The following is a 22042-nucleotide window of genomic DNA, read 5'->3' as shown; positions in this document are numbered from 1 at the left end:
CTGCCGAAAATTTAAAAAAAAATTTCGAAAGCTCAAATCATTGTTTATAAAACATAAAACACAATTTTTGAATTGTATTCAACGTTTAAATTTCTTGATGAGTACAATTTTTCAATGCCACTATCCAATCCTTCTTTTAATTTTATAAGATATTTCTTTTATTTTTTGACTTTCTTGAAAGTTTTATATCATTTATTGGTACTGTTTATCAAAAAAATTGGCACTGTTGAACAAATTTTTGTTTTCAAAACCATTGAGCAATTTTTGACACGTTTACTGTTTAACTGCCCTGCTCAAATACTTGTAAGAATATTTTTTGAAGATTCACTTGTGGAGGATAAAAGTGGAGTTAAGTTAAGTTTCGTTGTCTTTTTAAGCAAGCGCACTTCAAGTGCAAAAGATGAACAATGAAATAACCATTTGAATAAACACAAGCCTAAAGCAATGTTGTATTTTTATCAATGCCCATCTTCCTCCACCGCGTATCCCCCTACTCTCTCACAGTTGAACAAACACACACACACACACACACACACACACACTCGCACAAACACAGCAACACAAACATTTTCAATAATTGTGACAAACGACACAAATTCATTAAAGAAAAGTGAAAGTAAACTCAAAAAACAAATCAGCAAATTGTTGAATTTTTTTCGCAAATTTGATTTATAATTTTTCTGGCAAATCTTGATTTATAATTCTGTTATTCTGTCTAAAGCCTCAATTTGCCTATATTCGAAAGAGAATAATGGATTATTTCAGAGCAAAAACCAGCATGGTGAACTCGATAATTTGAAGTTATTTAGTTTAAAAAATTACGTTCAGTTTGTTTTATAGTATTTTGTTTTATCTTTGTTTTTAATTGGAAAGTTTTCACAAAATGAATTTTCTCAAAGAAAACCTCATTTGTTTCATTTTTACTGGAAAAAGACAAGTTGATAATAGGTTTTTGCGTTAATCATTTTAAGAAAAAGCACTTCCTGTTTCAAACAAAAAATATGGAAAAGTATTCAAAAAACAACAAAAAGAAGACAAAAAAATTATTTTGCGTTAGTAAGAAAAATCCAACTATAAGTAAGAACTGCAGTAGTTACCATAACTTATTCTGGAAAAAAACTGCTTGCCGCTGAAACGTAGAAAAGCCATCATTTGTTAATGCAGTAATCGTATGCAAAACTTAGACAAAATGTGTTTATATTTCGTGTGCAGCTTTTTGGGGCTATCAAGTGTTTTTTTTCTTTGATAGAAATCTATCAAAAATCGTTTTTCTTTGCAGTTTTTGATGGAAAAAAAGCTATGACGAAGTTTGGACCTAATTTCATTGATTTTAGTATTTTCTGGAAGCCAAGTGTTTGATTTTCCCACGCTTGCTGTTTGCTTCATTTTCATAATTCATGTTGGCGGTCAAAATAACCTTTTTTTGGGGAAAATGAAATCGTTGCCAGCCACTCAGATTTTTGTTCAGTTTTTAGTATCCAAAATATATTTCCAGTGAAGCCGAATGACTTCAAAAAAATTGAAACAAAAGTACACAACATATATGCTATAGCAATTACTTTAAGACTACTAAAATAACCGCTTTTGAAGAAAAAAACTTCTACAAGTAGTATATTGATGTAGCGGCTCGAGATAATGAAACAAACATTTCAACTGCAATTATTGTCTTACATGATGGGGTGATGAAAATGCAAATATAGTTTAGTTATCGAATTTTTCCTCAAAACAAAAAAATGGATCAAATAAAGAAATAAAATAGCTCTTCCTATGATCCTCGTAGTTACAAAATTTTTGTTTCAGCTCAGGGAAAATTTAATCTATAAATCTTTAACTCCGCAATTGATGTAATTATTACGTAAATCGGTTTACTGATCTGGTAATTTACTGACACATCGGTTTACTGTTTGCACCCTCAAATAACAAGTTATTAGATGAGATTGATATCGTTTTGTACTCACAATTTTGCGGGGAAATCTTATTAATACAACCAATTAAGTCGAAAAACGAATTAGGTTGAGTTTTTTTGAGTTTTTGTTTATATTGCAAATATCTCAGGGTGCATTTGACTTTTTCAGGGTGCAAGCTTGCTGTTTTTATTGATAAGTTTTCAAAAACAATTAAAATTTGCAAACTTACTCAATTAATAACTTTAGTACAATTAAACAATGTTTTTCTGATTTTAACAAAATTTCCTATGAATTGTGAATCATTTTTGAAAACTCTGTCAAGCACCCATTTCAGTCCTTATTCCTTTAAGGGTGTTTTTTTTTTATTTGTTTTTTCATCAAAAATGTGAAAAATTTTATCAGCCCGAAATTTTTGTATCCTCGAAGGCACGATGAAATATTAGGCTTTGTATACCCATATGAACGTTTCTTCAAAATGATGGGTTGTAAATAAAATTTTAAAAACAACATTTCTTTAATATTAAAATTTTTCACTGGAAGGTCTAAAAAGCTCGAGCGAGAAACAATTTGGAGGTACCTCTACGAGTTGAGTGACAATTTGAAAATTTGAAGCTTTTCCGTTTTAAAAAGACAAATTTAGCTTAAGAAGTAGTTGTTTGTTTTTTCTAACTCTCCATCTTTAGCAAGGACTGAAAAAGCTTTCAACTCTCTTAAAAAGTGAGTGTAAGAAGTTAAGACTAGCTGAATTAGCTATAGTAAAAATCAACTATGTTAGCTGGCTATAATAAAACTGGGTAAACGTTCTGTTAAAAGTAAACTTAAGACGTTCCGGCTCTACTCAGACTTCGTCTAAAGAAGATTTAAAACAAAATTGTAAGACCAATTTTTCGGTACCTAGAGGCAACATTTGTTTTTTTTTGAACATACAAGTAACGAGCAATAGAGCGTCAATAACGTACCTTCTGCGAAATTTTCTCAGGCAATCTAAAACCAAAAATCAAAATCAAAATGGTCGTAAGAATCAAGGCTAAAAATCAAAGGTTGTAACAATAAATCCTAACAAGAACCTCATATCCTGTGAACAGTCACCATCCCCTATCATGTAGACCGGAGTTTTTACACAACAAATCCAAAAATCACCAGCAGCTGTTTTTTGTATCAAAAAAAATCTTTTTTGTTTTTATTTGTTAAGATAAGCCTATTTTTGTAAGAAATAGATAATTTTTCTTAACCACTGAATTTTTCTGAAGAGAAAATTTCTCGTCATGGACAAAAAAATTTGTAACTTCACGTATGGAAAACTTTTTTGGCATTAACTTCATAGTATAGAAAAAATGCTTATCATATTTTTTTATCAAAGAATTGAAAATTTGGGTAAATTTTTTTGTACATTTTAGAGATAAAAAGCTCCTACATTCATTCCAACTAATCGAAAAAATGCAGATATTAAAAATTCATTGTACGAAAAAAAATTATTTTCCTAGTTTCATAAATTTTTTCTTCTATGAAAATGTATGAAATTGTACGATAAACATTTTTTTCGTGTTATGAAATTGTATGGGAAAGGTGCTTTGTTGCTTTAAAATATTGTATGCTATTTCATTAGCAACTAAATCAATTTGTCCATGTTGAAATTCACTTTGATGTTGAAACTACAATATACTTTGAGCTAATTTGACTAATAAACAAGTTACTAATTTGGCATTATTTTGAAGTGTCACTTATCCAGTTGGAGAAGAGCAAAAAAAAACTCTAATAGTTTTGGAGTTTTTCGGTGTTTCATGTTATTTTATCAATGGAACATTTATTTTCCCAGATTATTGAAACAACTGTATTCAGTGAAAACTGAAAACTAAGGCCGAACTCGCAGAGAACATTTTTGGGTGGTTATAGAGACGAGTTAGACAGATTGAATGAAAAATTGACAGTTTAGTTTATATTGAAAGCTTCAAGGCGCCTTAAGTCAAAAATGAAAAGGCTTTAACAAGCAAAATATTCTGCACTATCTTGAAAGTCGGAACCATAATAGAAATTGTACAACTGATAAAATTTGAAACTTTATGCCAAGCTGGGGCTCAAATTCGTCTTATTTTATGAGAGCCAAAATTTGTGCTAAATCCTCATTTTCTTAGTTCAATAAATCCAACCTGATCCTGTTAATAGCCCCGAATGTCGTTGAAAGTTTCCTCCCCCCTTGAGATTAAACTTTTCAAAGTCAAATAAAAAACAAATTTTGCCAAAAAATCGTTTTTTTTTCTTTCCGGTAAATTATACCGAATTTCTCCAAACTTCTTGCTAAATCCCCCAATTATACCTACACTAAAATTGATAGCATAATTAATCAAATTATACAACTTCAAATACAAACCCATCATATACAACTCAGAGAACTCTAATCAATAATACCATGGAAAAGCTTGATTCACATGCCCTTGCTTTTTTATATTGATTAATTGAACAAAACCAACCGTTTTAACAACTTTGATTTAAATTGATCTAAGTAACTGTCATTTCCTTAATACAGCAAAAAACTGAAATGTCGACAAACTTTTTCATCAAGTAATTAAAGAAACAAGAAGCATCTTTCTTCCTGCTGATAGTTTATGTTTATGTTTATTGCTTATGTTTATTTATTCATAAATAAACATTTATTCCTGCTTAGGTGATCAGCCTCGAAAAAAAAACAGTTCGGCGAACTTCCAAAAGACGTTTCACTATTCAAGACTCTTCGGGATTTCTTCCAAGAACCAATCTTCTTTCTTTCTCATCATATTCCACACAAGGAAACAATATTCAAAATACTTAAAGTTCAAGAAATGGCTTCGAAAAGTGAAGATATTAAACAGGAACATTCTAAGGCGGCAAAGAGAAACTCGGCGGGAACTTCTTACTCGGGTCACAGAAGGCCAAGGTCAGTTCAATTGAGTCTATTCCGTCCAATTTTATTTTGTCATCTATTGATTCATTTGATTTATTGGATCAAGTTGGCATCATCCATCATTTGATTCGGATTAAGTTTGATTATCGCGGCTAAGTTAGAAACACTTGATTTTTTTGCTTCAAAATTCGATTTAGGAGGGGGAAGATAATAATTTGATCCTATCCATTTGGCGTTTAAATTTCCTCTTCCTCCAAAAGTACCCTGTCATGGTACCGTTTTCTGCCAGATAATGATTTACTTTAGTCAGATTTACTGGAAGCTAAAAAACTACACTGATTAAAACGTATGCTACTTAATCATATTTTTTCAAACTTTGCAAATATGACTTTTCAAGCATTCCCAAATCACTTTAATTGACCGCGTTGCAAGCAGCTCATTGAAAAAACGACCGAAAAAAGTTTTTTGTTTTTTGGAAACCGTTTTGGAAACATTAAGTAAAATGTATGACCGAAGATAAGGTCAAAAGATAACAAAGAGCTCAAATATATTTTGAAAGCCACTAAATTTAATGGTGAGCACAAAGTAACAAGGACTGCCAGTTGCTGTACAAGTATCACCGAATGTTGAAGCCACATTCATTAAGAAACGACAAAATCAACTTTTTTTAAAAATTAGTGTCCATTCTTGTACGTGGGGTGATGAATGAAAAAACTATACAAACGAGCAGAAAGCTAGTAAATTAGGCATAATCGCCAACAGTTGTCTTCAAAAAAACAGAAAAAAACGAAGAAAAAAGTTTTTTATTGAAAATTTCAATGAAAAAAAAAACAAATTTTTTTTTATTGTCACGGAGAAACGCTGAACAAGCTTTGAAAACTAGTCTTTGCCTACAGAAAAAAAGTTTCTTTTAGTGTGCATAACTATATATAGCGCTAAAAATTCCAAAAACAACTTTAATCGAATAAAACTAAGTTTTCACGACTTATATTAAGCTAAGATAAGCTATTGTAAGCCTCAATCATCTTATTAGCTCAAAGTTAGACCAACAATAAAAAAATTCAAATCGGTTAATCTCGACCCTGAGAATGTTTTACAAATTTTTTATTGTCATTCGAGTCATGACTGAAAAGGCTTTATTATGATATATAACTTGACCCATTCCGGCGATTATTTATGGTACGTGATTTTGCGTCGAAAACAAAAAGAAAAAATCAAAACACGCCATTCCTCCTTCGTAACAACAATCGAATACAGAGTACAATGCTTCTCCGAAATTTCAGTGGTCAGAGCAGAACATTGAGGCAAACAGTGACTAGAAGATAAGACATTGGTATGCATTTGTCATAAAATATTCGATCAGTAATCATAGCAACAACAAGGATAGCTGGTTACTGTGCTAGTAGCGCAGAATTTTCCATTCCAACCAACCGTCTTACAAAATTCAACATTTTTTTTTAAAACAGTGTTCTTTTTCCGCGTGGTCTGATAAAAAGATCTGTATGAAAAACTGGAGCTTGATAACATTCGACAGTCATATTCATTAGGAAAAATCAGCAATTTGTACACAGATGCGAAGCGGAGGTATGCACCGCTTGCGATACAACACAATCATAAAAAGCAGAAGTACAAAAAAATGAAAATATTTGGAAAAAACTAGGTGAACCAAAATTTGTGTATTTCTCTGTGAAAGACACCTAGGGCTCAGTTGAAGCTGAAGTTAAGTATTTAATGTTTTTTGAATTGTTATACTGATGCGGGACAAAACGCGTAACTGCAAAAATTAGACTTTGCCCAAAACGTTAGTTATTTCTCAGCTAAAGTAAGAAGAGTGAACATTTTTGAGATTTTGGAATTTTACCAAAAATCTAGCATTTCTCTTACAAAAATTAAAGAGTACCCGCTTCTGCAGGAAAAATTTGCGCAACCGCTTCTTTCGATTGAAATTTTCATCTCAGATTTGATAGAGTAATTTTTAAGAAAATTCAGAAAAGTTCTATGAAAGAGTCAAAATTCAAAAATCATTAACTTTTTTTGCTAAACGCAGGTCGTGGCCATTAAAAAGGGAAGAGTTCCAAAACTATATTTCTCGATTTAACACTTAAAAAAGTACTTGAGAATTGACAAGTAATTTTCCAATCGAGTAGAAAGAAGCTTCCAAAAGTCGATCCAGTTTTCAAAACTTTCACTTGTTTGAAATGGCAAAGCAAGTTATAAAAATTAACTTCCAACAACCTTTTGGGTCGATCAAAAACCTATGATATTAGTTTTGACAGGATAGTTATTCGGAAAAGACAAAAAACTGTCAACAAATCAGAGTTGACATTTCTGAGAATCATAATTTTTGTTTCAAAAAGTTTGGATATAGCCGGTTATGTACAAGAGATTTACCCAATTTATTGTTTCGATTGTGCCCAAAAAACTAAACTATGTTTGGCCGGGTAATTCTCGAGAAAAGTTTAAATAATTTCAAAAAACGGTCAAAAAACAAAATTTTGACGATTTCCGAGGGCCATAGTTTGTTTTGTATAAAAAACTAGGGCGTAGTAACTTATGCAAATGAGCTTCTCATAAATCCGTGGATTTATTCCAAAATCTCAGATATAGAAGGGTCTTTTTGGTTGAAATAATTGAATTTTGAAAAAAAACGCTCAATAAAATAAAAAAAATTGACTTTTCCGCGGACGATAACATTTTGTGTAAAAATTTCTGTCTGGAATCGCTAATTCAGGGGAGCTGTCAAGTTCCCGTTTTCTTTATTGAACTCGCAATCTCAACTTTGGGAGGTTAATTTTTGAGAAAAATTAAAAAAAGATTCAAAAAACGGTCAAAAAAATTAAAAACTCAACTACTCCGAGGGCCATGATTTTGTGCGCAAAAGAGTTGGGCATAGCCTCGTATTGAGGGGAGATTTTTAACTCCGTTCCATTCATTGAAATTTAAATGCCAATCTTGGTAGGTTGTTTTTGGAGAAAACGAAAAAAGTATCGGTCAAATCTTCCTCCCAGAGACGTTTTCGAAGACTGTAGACAAAAGAAGGGGAAAGCAAAAAGAGACCAAGCAAGTATGCAGGCACACAAAAATGTAGATGGTCTTTCTATGTATACCCCTTTTTGAATTTCAGTAGAAATATTTTTTGGGGAAAAACATATTTTTTTGCAAAAAAAGTACTAACATTTTCCGAAGCGCCTAAAAAATACCCTTGAAATTTCATAATACCTGTTTTCATCAAACAGGAGTTCTAGGCAAACATGCTAATCAAACTTTTGAAATTCAAATTAGCAACTGGACAAAACTTTTGAAATAGAAACAAGGCCGACAATGTTTGAGCAGAGACCAGTTGAGCCGAAAAAGACTTACTACATAAAAAACTTTGAAAAGTTGCCCTTGAAACTATTTTGAAACTTTTTTGCAGTTTTTTCAAACTTTTCAAATTTTTCTTTCCAAAAAAGTGCTAAAATACTCACAAAAGCTAAACTTACATCAGTAAAACTACATTCTTACGGTTTAGACTAACAGTTTATAAGCTTTTAAGTTATTAAAACAAACTTGTTAAAGCCAGCTCGCTCGCTTTACTCGCTCAAAATAAGACAAAAATTGAAAATTTCAAAACAGTTATTATCGACACCGAGAAAGTTTTTTGAAAATTTTTCAAAAGCTTTTTAGAAAAACAAAAAAAAAATAAAACACACCCGAATACAAAATCCATCCCCATTTTTCAAATACTCGGACCAAAAATTGATTCTAAGCGCAAATAAAAGAAGTAGCGGATTGAGTGGGAACTCAACCCCCTTTGGAACTATAATTTAGGGACTCTAATTTTGACCAAACGAGCTTCAAATTTTTCTAGATGCACCTTCTTTACGAGGCCAAACTGTGCCTTTTGTGAATTGTAAGTGGATTCCGCAACAAGGACGCTCCCTTTGTTTTTCTGTTGTTCTTTCATTTTCTTTGGTCATTCCGACAAAATATAAATATCTTAAAAGACTTGTTTCTGGAATCCAGGAACAAACAGACACAAAATTGTGCGCCTATCCAGTAAATATTTGACCTCGTAATGTTTTAGTATTCAGTACCAATAAGCATTGAATGAGGTGGGAGGGCGAAGGGGACGCGCGTCGAAAAAAACGCAATTTTTTGGTAGAATTCTTTTTAAAAATGCACCTATAAACGTCTTTTTTTAATCTGTTTTTCAAAAAACATTATTGATTTGGGAGAGCTCAGAAAAACAATTTAGTAGACCTAAAAAAGATGGACAAATATTCTTGAAAACCAGCCCCTCCTATCGAGAAAACCAAAAGTTAACGTATATATTTCAAAAAGTTCAAGTTGAAAAAACAATCTACTCTTTTGGAAGAAAACTATTCTGTGAAATAAAATATTTTTAGCGATTCTCATATCCGCAATTACATGTTGAAATTTTGCTGAGATTTTACCATTTATATTACCAAAATTACTTTAAGTTAAAAGGCGGTCAAATTATTCAGGGTCCTGACTTGGTCTTGACCTGTTAATAATTGACAATTTAAGACAATTATTTCAAAAACAAGCAGTTACGCTGAAGCAAGCAGGTACTTGAACAGAAAAAAAATCACACAATTTTAATATGAAAAGTTTTGTAAATTCGATTCAAACATTCAAGTTTCGACTCTGAATCCAGCTTTACACAGTGGGCAAAATTTCAAAATTTTACACGTTATTAAATGTTAAATGACGTGTAGCGGTTTAGTCTTGATCTAACGTTAAATTAGGTGTAAAATGTTATCGTTACGTGTAACGGTTACACTTTAGGCCCAAATGGGTGCTAATATGCTCTCTAACTTAACGTGATTTAACGTGATTTAATGTTCGAATTTAACCTTTTTCAAAGGTAATTTAAGTTCAAGAAGTTAGTAAGTTTGAGAGGTTTACCCTTGTTTAACGAACTATATATATTCACATTTTTTTCAAGGCAAATAAATTTTAAAGGTAACTTAAAATTTTCTAGTTCATATGATTTGATAACACTTGCCAACTCCATGCGCAGTAAAGTGCTCTCAATTTAATTGTTTTGAATATTGGTTGTCTCTGATAGAATTTTCGTCAAAGATACAATTAGTCAAAAGCTTGTTTCTAAAGCAAGCACTCACCAAACTTTGTTTGCGATGCCATAACGCGCAACTCAAGTCAGTTTTTGGACTGTTTTTTGTTCGCTTTTTTGAAAAACAAACAACAAGAATTGTGACATTAATTGCTTATGTTTTTCAGTCTTCTTTCTACAATGAAAATTTACAAGGGAGCTGACAGCCAGAAGACCAGTCAAAATAAAAGCGGTGACTCCAGGTGCGAAATACAAAGTTATCTCATTCACAAAAAAAAATCTTCAAGTAGAAACTAATTTTTTCAAAGTGACCGATTTTACGCTGTGTTCTCAATTAGTGTTTTTGAAATTGAAAAAAAAATCAAAAATCACTAACTTGTGTGGCGTGGACTCAAATTTTTATTATATTTTTTAAATATATCTTTTTAAAAAAACTTAGATCCTACATCCTAGATCCTATATTCAGTGTTATGTTTTTAAATTTTTTATTACAAGGGATTATATCATTTGGGAATTGCTCCAAGATCAAATTTCAATTTTTCCATCTGTTCGTTGAAGTTTTCTCAGAATGTTGAAGATACTAACACGGTTACTAAAATCAATATCGTTTTAGTAAGTCAACAGCAATTTCTGGCATAAAGATGGAAACTACAAATGTTGATGGAGACGCTCCAATGATGTTGCAAGCGACGTCTTCGTCCTCAGAAAATGCCAGAAAAAGGTCCAATTCATTTTCAAGGGAGCCTAAAGACTCGCTCCTGCAGCCACTGATTAGTAGTCCGGTGAAAAGCAGCCTGAAATGTCCTGTTGTTGATCCAAAAAACAAATCTGGGCCCAGAAGGAATAGTTTTTGCGTTTCAATGGAAGTCAAGCAAAAGCATTCGTCACTCAAAACCTTGGGACTATTTAAGTGAATGAAACATGAAAATGAACATTATTGTATTTTCTATCATATTTAAATCCCTTTTCAGAATTTAAATACTTATATCCCTGTTTATTTTTTATTGAGCTTTTCCCGCTTGTTTTGCATATCTCTTATTTAATGGCGTGCGCAAAGTTTTTGACGAGAGGCCGGTTTTGCGAAAATGATTTTCGATTTGTCGACTTATCTTTAGGTTATAACCGTTTCAACGAAAGCACTAACTTGATACTATCTTACTTAAACTTTCATCACCGTGGTTGAACTTTTACAAAATTTATACAACAATTACCCCCTCAAAATTCATGCATCAAACTAACGCATCAAATTAGCTTCTCAAATTGTGCCATTAATCAAAATTTTGGTTCAAAATGCATCCGTAGAAAGATACCTAAGTGATAGTCTTTTGGAAAAATTTGGCTACCGGAATAAAGCCACGTGTTTTTCAAATCGGTACCTTTGAATTTATCTCAAAACAGTCGCTGAGAATGTCACTGAGCATGTACAAATAAATGACTCAGAGGCAAAACGCAGCCTCGAACCACATGCGATAAATCACAAACGTACCTCTGTGAACTAGACGATAACATAGAACTGGTAACCAAAATAAAAAATTTCATTTTCATGAATTCCTTTTTTGACGAAAAAGTTCAAGAAGGGCCTTAAATTGCCTTAATCGAGCTCTAGAGCGAAATATAAAAGTGACAACTAAGCCGACCATACATGAAGAGACGACCCTTGCGCTGAAAAAAAACGATATGTCAAGAACTTGAGCATTGAAAAATCAAACTCGAAATTTATTTCCCTCAGCAAGGAAATATACAATTTTTGCCCAAAAGTGACACAATTTGAAGCCACTAAGCCAATATCATGTGACAAAGCTTTTAAAGCAAAGAAGCTTTAATTGAAATTAATTTAAAACAACAAAAGTTATACAAAAAACGGTGTTGGTAGTTTACACACAAAAAATAAAAATGAGTATTCAGTATCCTAACAATCTCATATGTGTTACGATGCAATAAATTTCAAGTAAAGGACCCCGTGAGACGAGTTCTATGAAGGCCTCAAGAAGTTATACCACGTGAGCAGGAAGTTGTTCACGGGAACAATTCTAGTAACTGTAATCGACTCGCAAAATTGTAGATATTAATCGAAAACGTTATTTCAAACCAACGTTTTTATTCAGAATCTGAACACAGGGGCAAAGCGGAGTTTTGCACTACTTGCGATACAAAAAGGAATGAATATGATTACCAGCAACTGAAAAGACAAATCGAATATCGAAAAAAACCTTCAAAAAAATCTTGCAAAAAATTGCAAAAAAACACCATTAGAAACTTTACAAAGAGTTTTCTTCAAAATGCTTAAAAGATACCGAACCATTCTTTGGGACCTACGTCGATAAAAATAAGCAGACATGAAAGTCTAAAGTATTGGGAAATTTTCAGTTTTATTTTAGTTCATACCCCGAGAAACAAGTCTATAATCCGGTCTGATAGCGTTTGCTAATCTCAAACGTAAGCAGCTTTAAAATGAAGCAATTAAAAAATACAAAAGTTCTGTATCGTCCAAAAAATTGTATAACGCTTTTATCAAGTTTTTGATGACGAGCTACTCTATTGAAGTCTGAATATTATGAGAAGAGTATGTTTTTGCTCTTTCACACATGTTCTGTCACGACAAGGTATGAATGAAAAATGAAATATTAGAACGCAAGAATGAAAAAAGAAATCATTTGCAAAATTTCGCGCATTTTTCCGGGTTTTTTCACAGTTTTCCGGGCTCTTTCACAGTTTTCTGGCATCTTTCCTTCAGAAAAAGCAAAAAAAAATACTCTTCAACAGTTAGAACATAGTTGAAGATGGCCTCGGGCAAAAGAGCCGCACTCGAGCACTTCGTGCCCTCACGCCGGGCTCTTTTTCTCTCGGGCATCTTTCAATTATGTTCTAACTACTACAAAGAGTCGACTTTCAGTTGTAACCGATGGCTTTACACTTGACTTTAATAAGCCTTTCAAAATTTTTTGACAAAAAAAATTTTTTCGTTTTTTTTTAAAATTATTTTACTCAAGAATTGCTTGCCGAATTGAATGAAAGTTTTTCCAAAATTTCAGAAGCCATTTTCAGAAGCTCTAAAACTCTAAACGCATTGGAGTCATTGAATAAGATTATAATTCAAAAACCTGAAGTTTTTCTATAAAACGAAAAATGGCGTTTTAACTTTTCCAATTTGAGTACTCTCCGGTTTACTGTGAAACAATTTGAAAGTAAAAAACGCGAGGGCACAACAGATAATTTCGCAACTTCGCAACAGATAACTCCGTAAAATGCTACTTCGCAAACACAAGCGGAAAACGGAAAAGTCTTGCTAAAAAAAATTAAAAATAATAGATTTATATTCAAATGTCATAGCCGCTTCATAATAATTAAACAGCGGAAGCTCAACCAAAGTTGGAGGTACCTGCTAGATTATTTTTCCTAATGTACAGAGAAAAAACTTGAGCTTAATTTTCGAATTTTGACAAAATGTGAAACTTTGAACATTTACCAAATCCATACCCGGTTTTTTTAATCAAAAACACGGAGAAAAATTTTGCACGTTTAAAATATCTTCATTTAATTGCATTTTTTTTATTTCAGAATTGGCACGGTCAGTTTTGGAAAGTCGAAAAAAATGGGTCAAAAGGTCAAATATATCTCAAGTTCACAGCAAAAATCGAAAAAATCATTTTAACAGAGATTGGCCGAACAGATTGTTCTTTCAATCAAACCCTTATCTTTAATTTCAGGAGCGCAATTTTTGAGAAAGCTTTAAAAAATCCAAAGATGAAAAGTTTATTTGAAAAAACAGATTTTTTCTAAATGCAACATAGCTTTTCAACAAAATTAGGGCTTGGCTGCTTTTATAAAAAAAATTCTAGCACCTGTTTTTCGATTGAACCCGTAATTTAAGATTTGGTAGAGCAGTTCTCAAAAAAAAAGAAACATAAAGAAATGGGTCAAAAAATACTCCCATTGAATTTTTTAACGCCCGCAGTAGGTCGGGTAAAAAACAACAGACTAGCAGAAAACTCAGACTCACAAAAGAGTCAGCGAATTTTTTATTGGTATCATTTTTTAAATATCATTAAAACAGTTCTCGAAGAATTTCGATATTTTTTTGAAAAATGCAACAAAACTTTCCGAAGCGTTTCAAAAAAAATCTTAAAAAACCAAATCCCTTATTAGTACTTATTTTACTTATCAAGAACTAGCCATCAGGATGCACCAAAAGTCAATCAGATATAAGAACACGACCGAAAAGCAGCTCTATCAATGAAATAAAAAAAAGTGAAAATGAGCCTCAAATTAGCAAAAACTCGACTACGTGTAGGGATTCGAATCTGCGATCTTGCAACTTTGAGTAACACGCAAAACAATAACCACTCAGTCATGGATTCTTAAACTCCCCACAAAATAGCCACTAATAACCAAGATACATATGCTTATAAAATGCCAATTCGATACCTTAAAATGGATACCAAATACAAAAAGACACAATTTTGCATGCAATAAGTTGGAAAGCATAAAGCCAAATTATGTTTAAATTATACATTTAAAAAAAACCTGAATACATTGCTTGCATGGAAAGTTTCTGAATTTGAGTTTTTCATCATCATACTGCTGTTTCAAACACTTAACTATTCGGTTCATTTGATGAATTGAAACTTTTCGGTTCATTTGATGAATTTAAAATGCATCACATGCGTTAACTTTTTACCAATCAAATATTTAAGCACATATGACATTATACTGCTACCGCAGCCTACTGATTTAAAAGTGCCAGCAAAGGTAGCACTTTTATTTGCGAAATTCGACTGGAAAAAAGAAGGTTTGTACTAATATACTTGCTTCGCCAATTAAGAAAAAAAACTTTTTGGCTCTTCAAGACGCATACGAGTTAAAAACACTGTTTTAGCAAGTTCAAACTAAGCAAGGAGGCACTTTTGAAAAAAATATATTTTATCAATTTTACAACAAACGAATTCAAGATTCTAAAAAGTTTACCCCGACAGAATGTAAAAAAAAAACGAATGATTTTCCAGTAACTACAATTTTTTCTTTCTTGCCGCTCTCGAACTACAGCTTGAACTAGATTTTAATAGAGAATGTCAATTAAAATGAAATTTCATTATATAATCGGGTCATTAAACCATATTGCGTAACACTTACGTCAATTGCTGGATTAATTATTTCTAGCATTTACTCTCCTGATAAAAACAACTACTTATTGGGAATAGTTCGTTTATTTCATTTTTTGTTTTGATGAACAACATTTCCATACTATGAAACTCGCAGTTTTCAGTTCGAATGATTACAGTATTGGATCAAGCATTTGTGGTTTACAGACCTGGTCCGCCCGTTTTTGCTTTACTATTACATTGTTGCTTAACTAACTGGCGCTGATTTAACGTAAGCAAATTGATATCATATTCAGCAATTCTGTCAGGCAATTATTTCTTTATCGGGAAAAAATCTAAATTTCTATTCAATAACGCTCATTTATCGAAATCTCTATATAACTATGTAGCAAATTTGGCTCGAAAACTTCTTAGCGAGCAAATTATCTTCAGCGAAATTAAAATTGATAACAGAATTTAAAGTTTTCTCTTTTCATTCAAATTGAAGATATTCATATAAAAAGATTGATAGATTGGCAAAGAAACAAAAATGCATTTAACATACTCAGCCAATGAAAAAAGGAAAATTAGTTTAAAAAATTTTCAAAACGAAAACTACTCTAGAAAAGATTCGATTGACACATAACCCATGATTGCCATCAAAAATCTTTCATAGTTATCTTCAAACGCAATTCTTTTATAACAATTCAAGGTTGCATAGTTGTCTGCAAGAAAATCGTGGCATTTGGAGATCAAAACAACTAGTATTAATTGAAAACAACAAGATATTCCGATAAAACCAAGCGCCACTGAATTTTTTTTGAAATATGTAACTTTCACAAATACTTGATCATCAGTTACCAAGTAACGAAATTGCACTAAAATCGAAAGAATGTAACTCATACAAACATATATTGGCATAAAGTTTATGCTATAAACAAAAATTGAAATGGAGTAAAAAAAATTACGAAATTTTTTTTTCTTGAAACTAAAAACGTCTATTTAATAAAAGAAGGGAAAGATGCATTTTGAGACAACAAAGATTCCAAACAAACTTTATCTTGAAAATATACGTTAAAACCAAACCAACGCTTTTTGAATTACTAATTGGCGTCACTCTGAAAATTTGTGCCGTGCTGCAATTCGAAACGGAGCGTGCTATATACATTGGATAAACATTGCCAAAAATGTTGAAATAGCATTAAGGACTTAAGTAAATAAAAAAAACGCCAAATTTTTCATTTTCATCCTCAAGTTTACTAGCCCCGTGAAAAAATTCAGCAGATAGCAGAGTTTTCTTTGCTTACATATTTCTAGTATTAATTGAAAACAACAAGATATTCCGATAAAACCAAGCGCCACTGAATTTTTTTGAAATATGTAACTTTCACAAATACTTGATCGCCAGTTACCAAGTAACGAAATTGCACTAAACTCGAAAGAATGTAACTCATACAAACATATATTGGCATAAAGTTTATGCTATAAACAAAAATTGAAATGGACAAAAAAAATTACGAAATTTTTTTTTCTTGAAACTAAAAACGTCTATTTAATGAAAGAAGGGAAAGATGCATTTTGAGACAACAAAGATTCCAAACAAACTTTATCTTGAAAATATACGTTGAAACCAAACCAACGCTTTTTGAATTACTAATTGGCGTCACTCTGAAAATTTATGCCGTGCTGCAATTCGAAACGGAGCGTGCTATATACATTTGATAAACATTGCCAAAAATGTTGAAATAGCATTAAGGACTTAAATAAATCAAAAAACGCCAAATTTTTCTTTTTCATCTTCAAGTTTACTAGCCCCGTGAAAAAATTCAGCAGATAGCAGAGTTTTCTTTGCATGCAAAATTTTTCAAGTTCACTTTCAAATAGATTGTTCATTCTAATTTGTAAACTTTTTTTGCTTGCATAACAATTTACATTTAAATCATAGCGAGTTCACTTAAATTAACCTACTCTACAACTAAGCATCATGTTTTCTGCGACATTTCAACTAAGAGAGTTTTAGGACATGCAGAGGAAAACTTATGGCTAACTGTAAACTCCATAAAATCTACTCTCAATCTCCCAAAGAAAAAATTTGAGCATGGTGTTCGTTAAATAAAAACCAAAAAGATAGAAATTTTGAATGAACCACAAAAAATTGCGCCGTAGATCGAACTAAAGAGAACTAACTTTATAACACCAAGGTTGCCTATGTAAAAATGGGTTCTATCCCATCTCCTGCTAAGAAAAAATTGTCCGACAATGACAATCGCAGACATTTCAAGACTTTTTTCTTACAGTGAAAATTTTCAAACTAATAAAAATTTTGAGACATATATACTTAACTAGATAACATTGATGGAGGTGTATGAATCATTTCTCATAATTTTCTTTTTCAAATAAACTTGCACCTCCAGAACATGTAACTTTGACGCTCTTTGGAATTTAACAATTTTCATTATTGACATTTTACTGAAAAAGCTATCAGACAAAATGGGTTCTATCCCATCTCCTGCTTAGAAAAAATTTGTACGACAATGGCAATCGCAGACATTTCATGACTTTTTTCTTACAGTGCAAATTTTCAAGCTAATAAAAATTTTGGGGTATATATACTTAACTAGATAACATTGGTGGGCGTATATGAATCATTTCTCATAATTTTCTTTTTCAAATAAACTTCCACCTCTAGAACATGTAACTTTGACGCTCTTTGGAATTTAACAATTTTCATTATTGACATTTTACTGAAAAAGCTATCAGACAAAATGGGTTCTATCCCATCTCCTGCTTAGAAAAAATTTGTCCGACAATGACAATCGCAGACATTTCAAGACTTTTTTCTTACATTGCAAATTTTCAAACTAATAAAAATTTTGAGACATATATACTTAACTAGATAACATTGATGGAGGTGTATGAATCATTTCTCATAATTTTCTTTTTCAAATAAACTTGCACCTCCAGAACATGTAACTTTGACGCTCTTTGGAATTTAACAATTTTCATTATTGACATTTTACTGAAAAAGCTATCAGACAAAATGGGTTCTATCCCATCTCCTGCTTAGAAAAAATTTGTACGACAATGGCAATCGCAGACATTTCATGACTTTTTTCTTACAGTGCAAATTTTCAAGCTAATAAAAATTTTGGGGTATATATACTTGACTAGATAACATTGGTGGGCGTATATGAATCATTTCTCATAATTTTCTTTTTCAAATAAACTTCCACCTCTAGAACATGTAACTTTGACGCTCTTTGGAATTGAACAATTTTAATTATTGATATTTTACTGAAAAAGCTATCAGACTTAAATGGGTTCTATCCCATCTCCTGCTTAGAAAAAATTTGTACGACAATGACAATCGCAGACATTTCATGACTTTTTTCTTACAGTGCAAATTTTCAAACTAATAAAAATTTTGGGGTATATATACTTGACTAGATAACATTGGTGGGCGTGTATGAATCGTTTCTCATAATTTTCTTTTTCAAATAAACTTCCACCTCTAGAACATGTAACTTTGACGCTCTTTGGAATTGAACAATTTTAATTATTGACATTTTACTGAAAAAGCTATCAGACAAAATGGGTTCTATCCCATCTCCTGCTTAGAAAAAATTTGTCCGACAATGACAATCGCAGACATTTCAAGACTTTTTTCTTACAGTACAAATTTTCAAACTAATAAAAATTTTGAGACATATATACTTAATTAGATAACATTGATGGAGGTGTATGAATCATTTCTCATAATTTTCTTTTTCAAATAAACTTGCACCTCCAGAACATGTAACTTTGACGCTCTTTGGAATTTAACAATTTTCATTATTGACATTTTACTGAAAAAGCTATCAGACAAAATGGGTTCTATCCCATCTCCTGCTTAGAAAAAATTTGTACGACAATGGCAATCGCAGACATTTCATGACTTTTTTCTTACAGTGCAAATTTTCAAGCTAATAAAAATTTTGGGGTATATATACTTGACTAGATAACATTGGTGGGCGTATATGAATCATTTCTCATAATTTTCTTTTTCAAATAAACTTCCACCTCTAGAACATGTAACTTTGACGCTCTTTGGAATTGAACAATTTTAATTATTGATATTTTACTGAAAAAGCTATCAGACTTAAATGGGTTCTATCCCATCTCCTGCTTAGAAAAAATTTGTACGACAATGACAATCGCAGACATTTCATGACTTTTTTCTTACAGTGCAAATTTTCAAACTAATAAAAATTTTGGGGTATATATACTTAACTAGATAACATTGATGGAGGTGTATGAATCATTTCTCATAATTTTCTTTTTCAAATAAACTTGCACCTCCAGAACATGTAACTTTGACGCTCTTTGGAATTTAACAATTTTCATTATTGACATTTTACTGAAAAAGCTATCAGACAAAATGGGTTCTATCCCATCTCCTGCTTAGAAAAAATTTGTACGACAATGGCAATCGCAGACATTTCATGACTTTTTTCTTACAGTGCAAATTTTCAAGCTAATAAAAATTTTGGGGTATATATACTTGACTAGATAACATTGGTGGGCGTATATGAATCATTTCTCATAATTTTCTTTTTCAAATAAACTTCCACCTCTAGAACATGTAACTTTGACGCTCTTTGGAATTGAACAATTTTAATTATTGATATTTTACTGAAAAAGCTATCAGACTTAAATGGGTTCTATCCCATCTCCTGCTTAGAAAAAATTTGTACGACAATGACAATCGCAGACATTTCATGACTTTTTTCTTACAGTGCAAATTTTCAAACTAATAAAAATTTTGGGGTATATATACTTGACTAGATAACATTGGTGGGCGTGTATGAATCGTTTCTCATGATTTTCTTTTTGAAATAAACTTCCAACTCTAGAACATGTAACTTTGACGCTCTTTGTAATTGAACAATTTTCATTATTGATATTTTACTGAAAAAGCTATCAGAACTTCAGAAAATTTGTTCTAAAAGTAAATTTGCAGGGCTTCGCACCACTTGAGATACACCCACACAACAAAACGCAGTATTACTTGGATCATCAAATGGCGCAATATAAGACCACTAAGCCGATAACATAAAGACCGAAAAATTTAAACAGAATCCAGTTTTCAAGCAGAAAACAAACTAAAGAATTTACACAAAACAATGTTTGAAAATATTAAACAGTTGAAAAAAATCAAAACACTTAGAACAATTAAAATGTAAATCGCGTGTTGCAAAAACAAACAATTCAACCATGTGGCAACTAAGCCGAAAAAACATAAGCAGACAACTTACAAGCCCAACGAAACAATTCCCGTTGAAAAAAATCACGTCCTGTCAGTTTTGAACTAAGGGCTTTGGCCGTCCCAGGCGTATTAGTTTAGTTTACGACCAGTGTGCCGGAAACAGAAGGAAATTTGAATTCATTAAAAACCAAACCTAAAATTACCATTTCTAATTTGACCATTCTATTAAAAGTTATTTACGGAAAAAGCTTAATTTACGGTTGCAATACACTTGCTATCGCAAGTGTAATAAGTACTGATAATGCCACGACAGTGAAAACCCATCTTAAATGACTACGTCATAAAAATGGCTGAAAATCTGAATTTTATATTACGCTCTTTTAAACTGTTTTTTAATTAAATTTTAAATTAAGTGTGCATTTCCTATCGTCAGTTTAGAAGTTGAACGTAAGTTATCAATTTAGTTCCAGTTTTTATCCAAAGAAAGAAGGCTTTAAGATAGTTTTTCGATAACATTTATTTTTCCAATAATTTCCGAAATTTGGAGCAAAGTGATATTTCAACAACTAAAGCTTGAAAAAAATTCAAAATATATTTTACCGAATCAGAGAAACCATGTTTTTACAGAATACCAAAAAACTAAGATTGGAAACTTTTTAGGCAGTCAACGTTTTTATTTGGCATTTTCAATGTCTCCCACTGCATTTTCCTTCGAAAGGTTCATCCATAAAACAGTGGAGTCTGAAAAGATCTGGTTGGTTAAAGTATCGACACTCAGAAGATGTATTAGTTAAAACAGAGGCGAAGCTGAGGGTTGCACTTTTTGCGATACAAATATGAAGGACTATGATCGAAATCAAACGGAACAAAATTGAAAAAAAAAACTTCAAAAAATTATTTTTGTCTATAAAAAAATTGCAACGAAAGCCCAAAATATCCGGAACAAACTGTCTGCATCATTACAAACTTTAAAAAGAGCTTTCGGAATACAAGAGAGAAACCAAATTTTCATTTCTGCGAAAAACGATAATAATAGACGATAATAAGCAGACCGACAAAAATGTAAATTAGCCCAAATTTTTCTATTTGCAAAAAAACAGAGTCTCAAGCAGTTGTGTTACCTCTAATCCAGACGCGACGGATAGCTGATTGAATTTCAATTCATAATTGCAGAGCGGTAACAAAGCCGAAAATACCTGAGCAGAAACCTTTCATGTCGAAATAAATTCTTTAAATATTCTGAGCTGAATTTTTTTCCCATTTCCCCCTCAGAACACACGCATAAATACAAAAAAAATTTCAATCCCAAAACGCGATAAGAGGCCACTAGGTCGATATAAATTAAGCCGAAACTTATTAGGCCCATAAAAAGACAAAAATTAACAAAAAATTGACAAATCGAGAAAAAAAATTCGATTGGGAGGGATTTTTAAAAGGCTGAAACACTTAAAGCAACTACAGTAAAAATTGTTAACAGCAAACAAAGCGATTTTTAGATGCGGCAACTAAGCCGAAAAAACATAAGCAGTCAACTAATAGGCCGAATTTTTTTTTACTGGAATATTTACCGTTTGAAAAAAAACAGGTCCTAGTCAGATCGTCAAATAAAATTCGAGCTAGCGTCCGTTTAAGTACTTGACAAAACCAATTTTGATCTACGAATTTTTTTTTTCATTTTTCGACAAAAAACGATTAGCAGGTAGGGAACCAATTAAACAAACGGATCTTTTCTGTTATACGGCCCAAAGAGTATTCTTTTTGCCATTTTGAAAGCTTTATGCCATTTTGAAAGCTTTATGCTCCAATCCGATTGGTTGAATTTAATATCAGCGAAAAGAATTCTCAGCGTTTTCA

General features: G+C 31.8%; 1 long non-coding RNA gene across 2 annotated transcripts in view; it reads left to right on the top strand.

The window, feature by feature from the left end:
• LOC134851574 (uncharacterized) overlaps positions 1-10822 on the top strand; it is a 29096-nt gene extending 18274 nt beyond the window's left edge. For both annotated transcript variants that reach the window (XR_010164239.1, XR_010164240.1), the window contains exons 2-4: positions 4570-4818; positions 10033-10107; positions 10479-10822. This is a non-coding gene — a long non-coding RNA (uncharacterized LOC134851574). The remainder of the gene's footprint in view (positions 1-4569; positions 4819-10032; positions 10108-10478) is intronic.
• The last annotated feature ends 11220 nt before the right edge of the window (positions 10823-22042 follow it).

Source organism: Symsagittifera roscoffensis, chromosome 7 (genome assembly GCF_963678635.1).
Source record: "Symsagittifera roscoffensis chromosome 7, txSymRosc1.1, whole genome shotgun sequence".
Taxonomy (NCBI): domain Eukaryota; kingdom Metazoa; phylum Xenacoelomorpha; order Acoela; family Convolutidae; genus Symsagittifera; species Symsagittifera roscoffensis.
The sequence above is the reverse complement of the archived record's forward strand: the minus strand, read 5'-3'. Positions and strand labels throughout refer to the sequence as shown.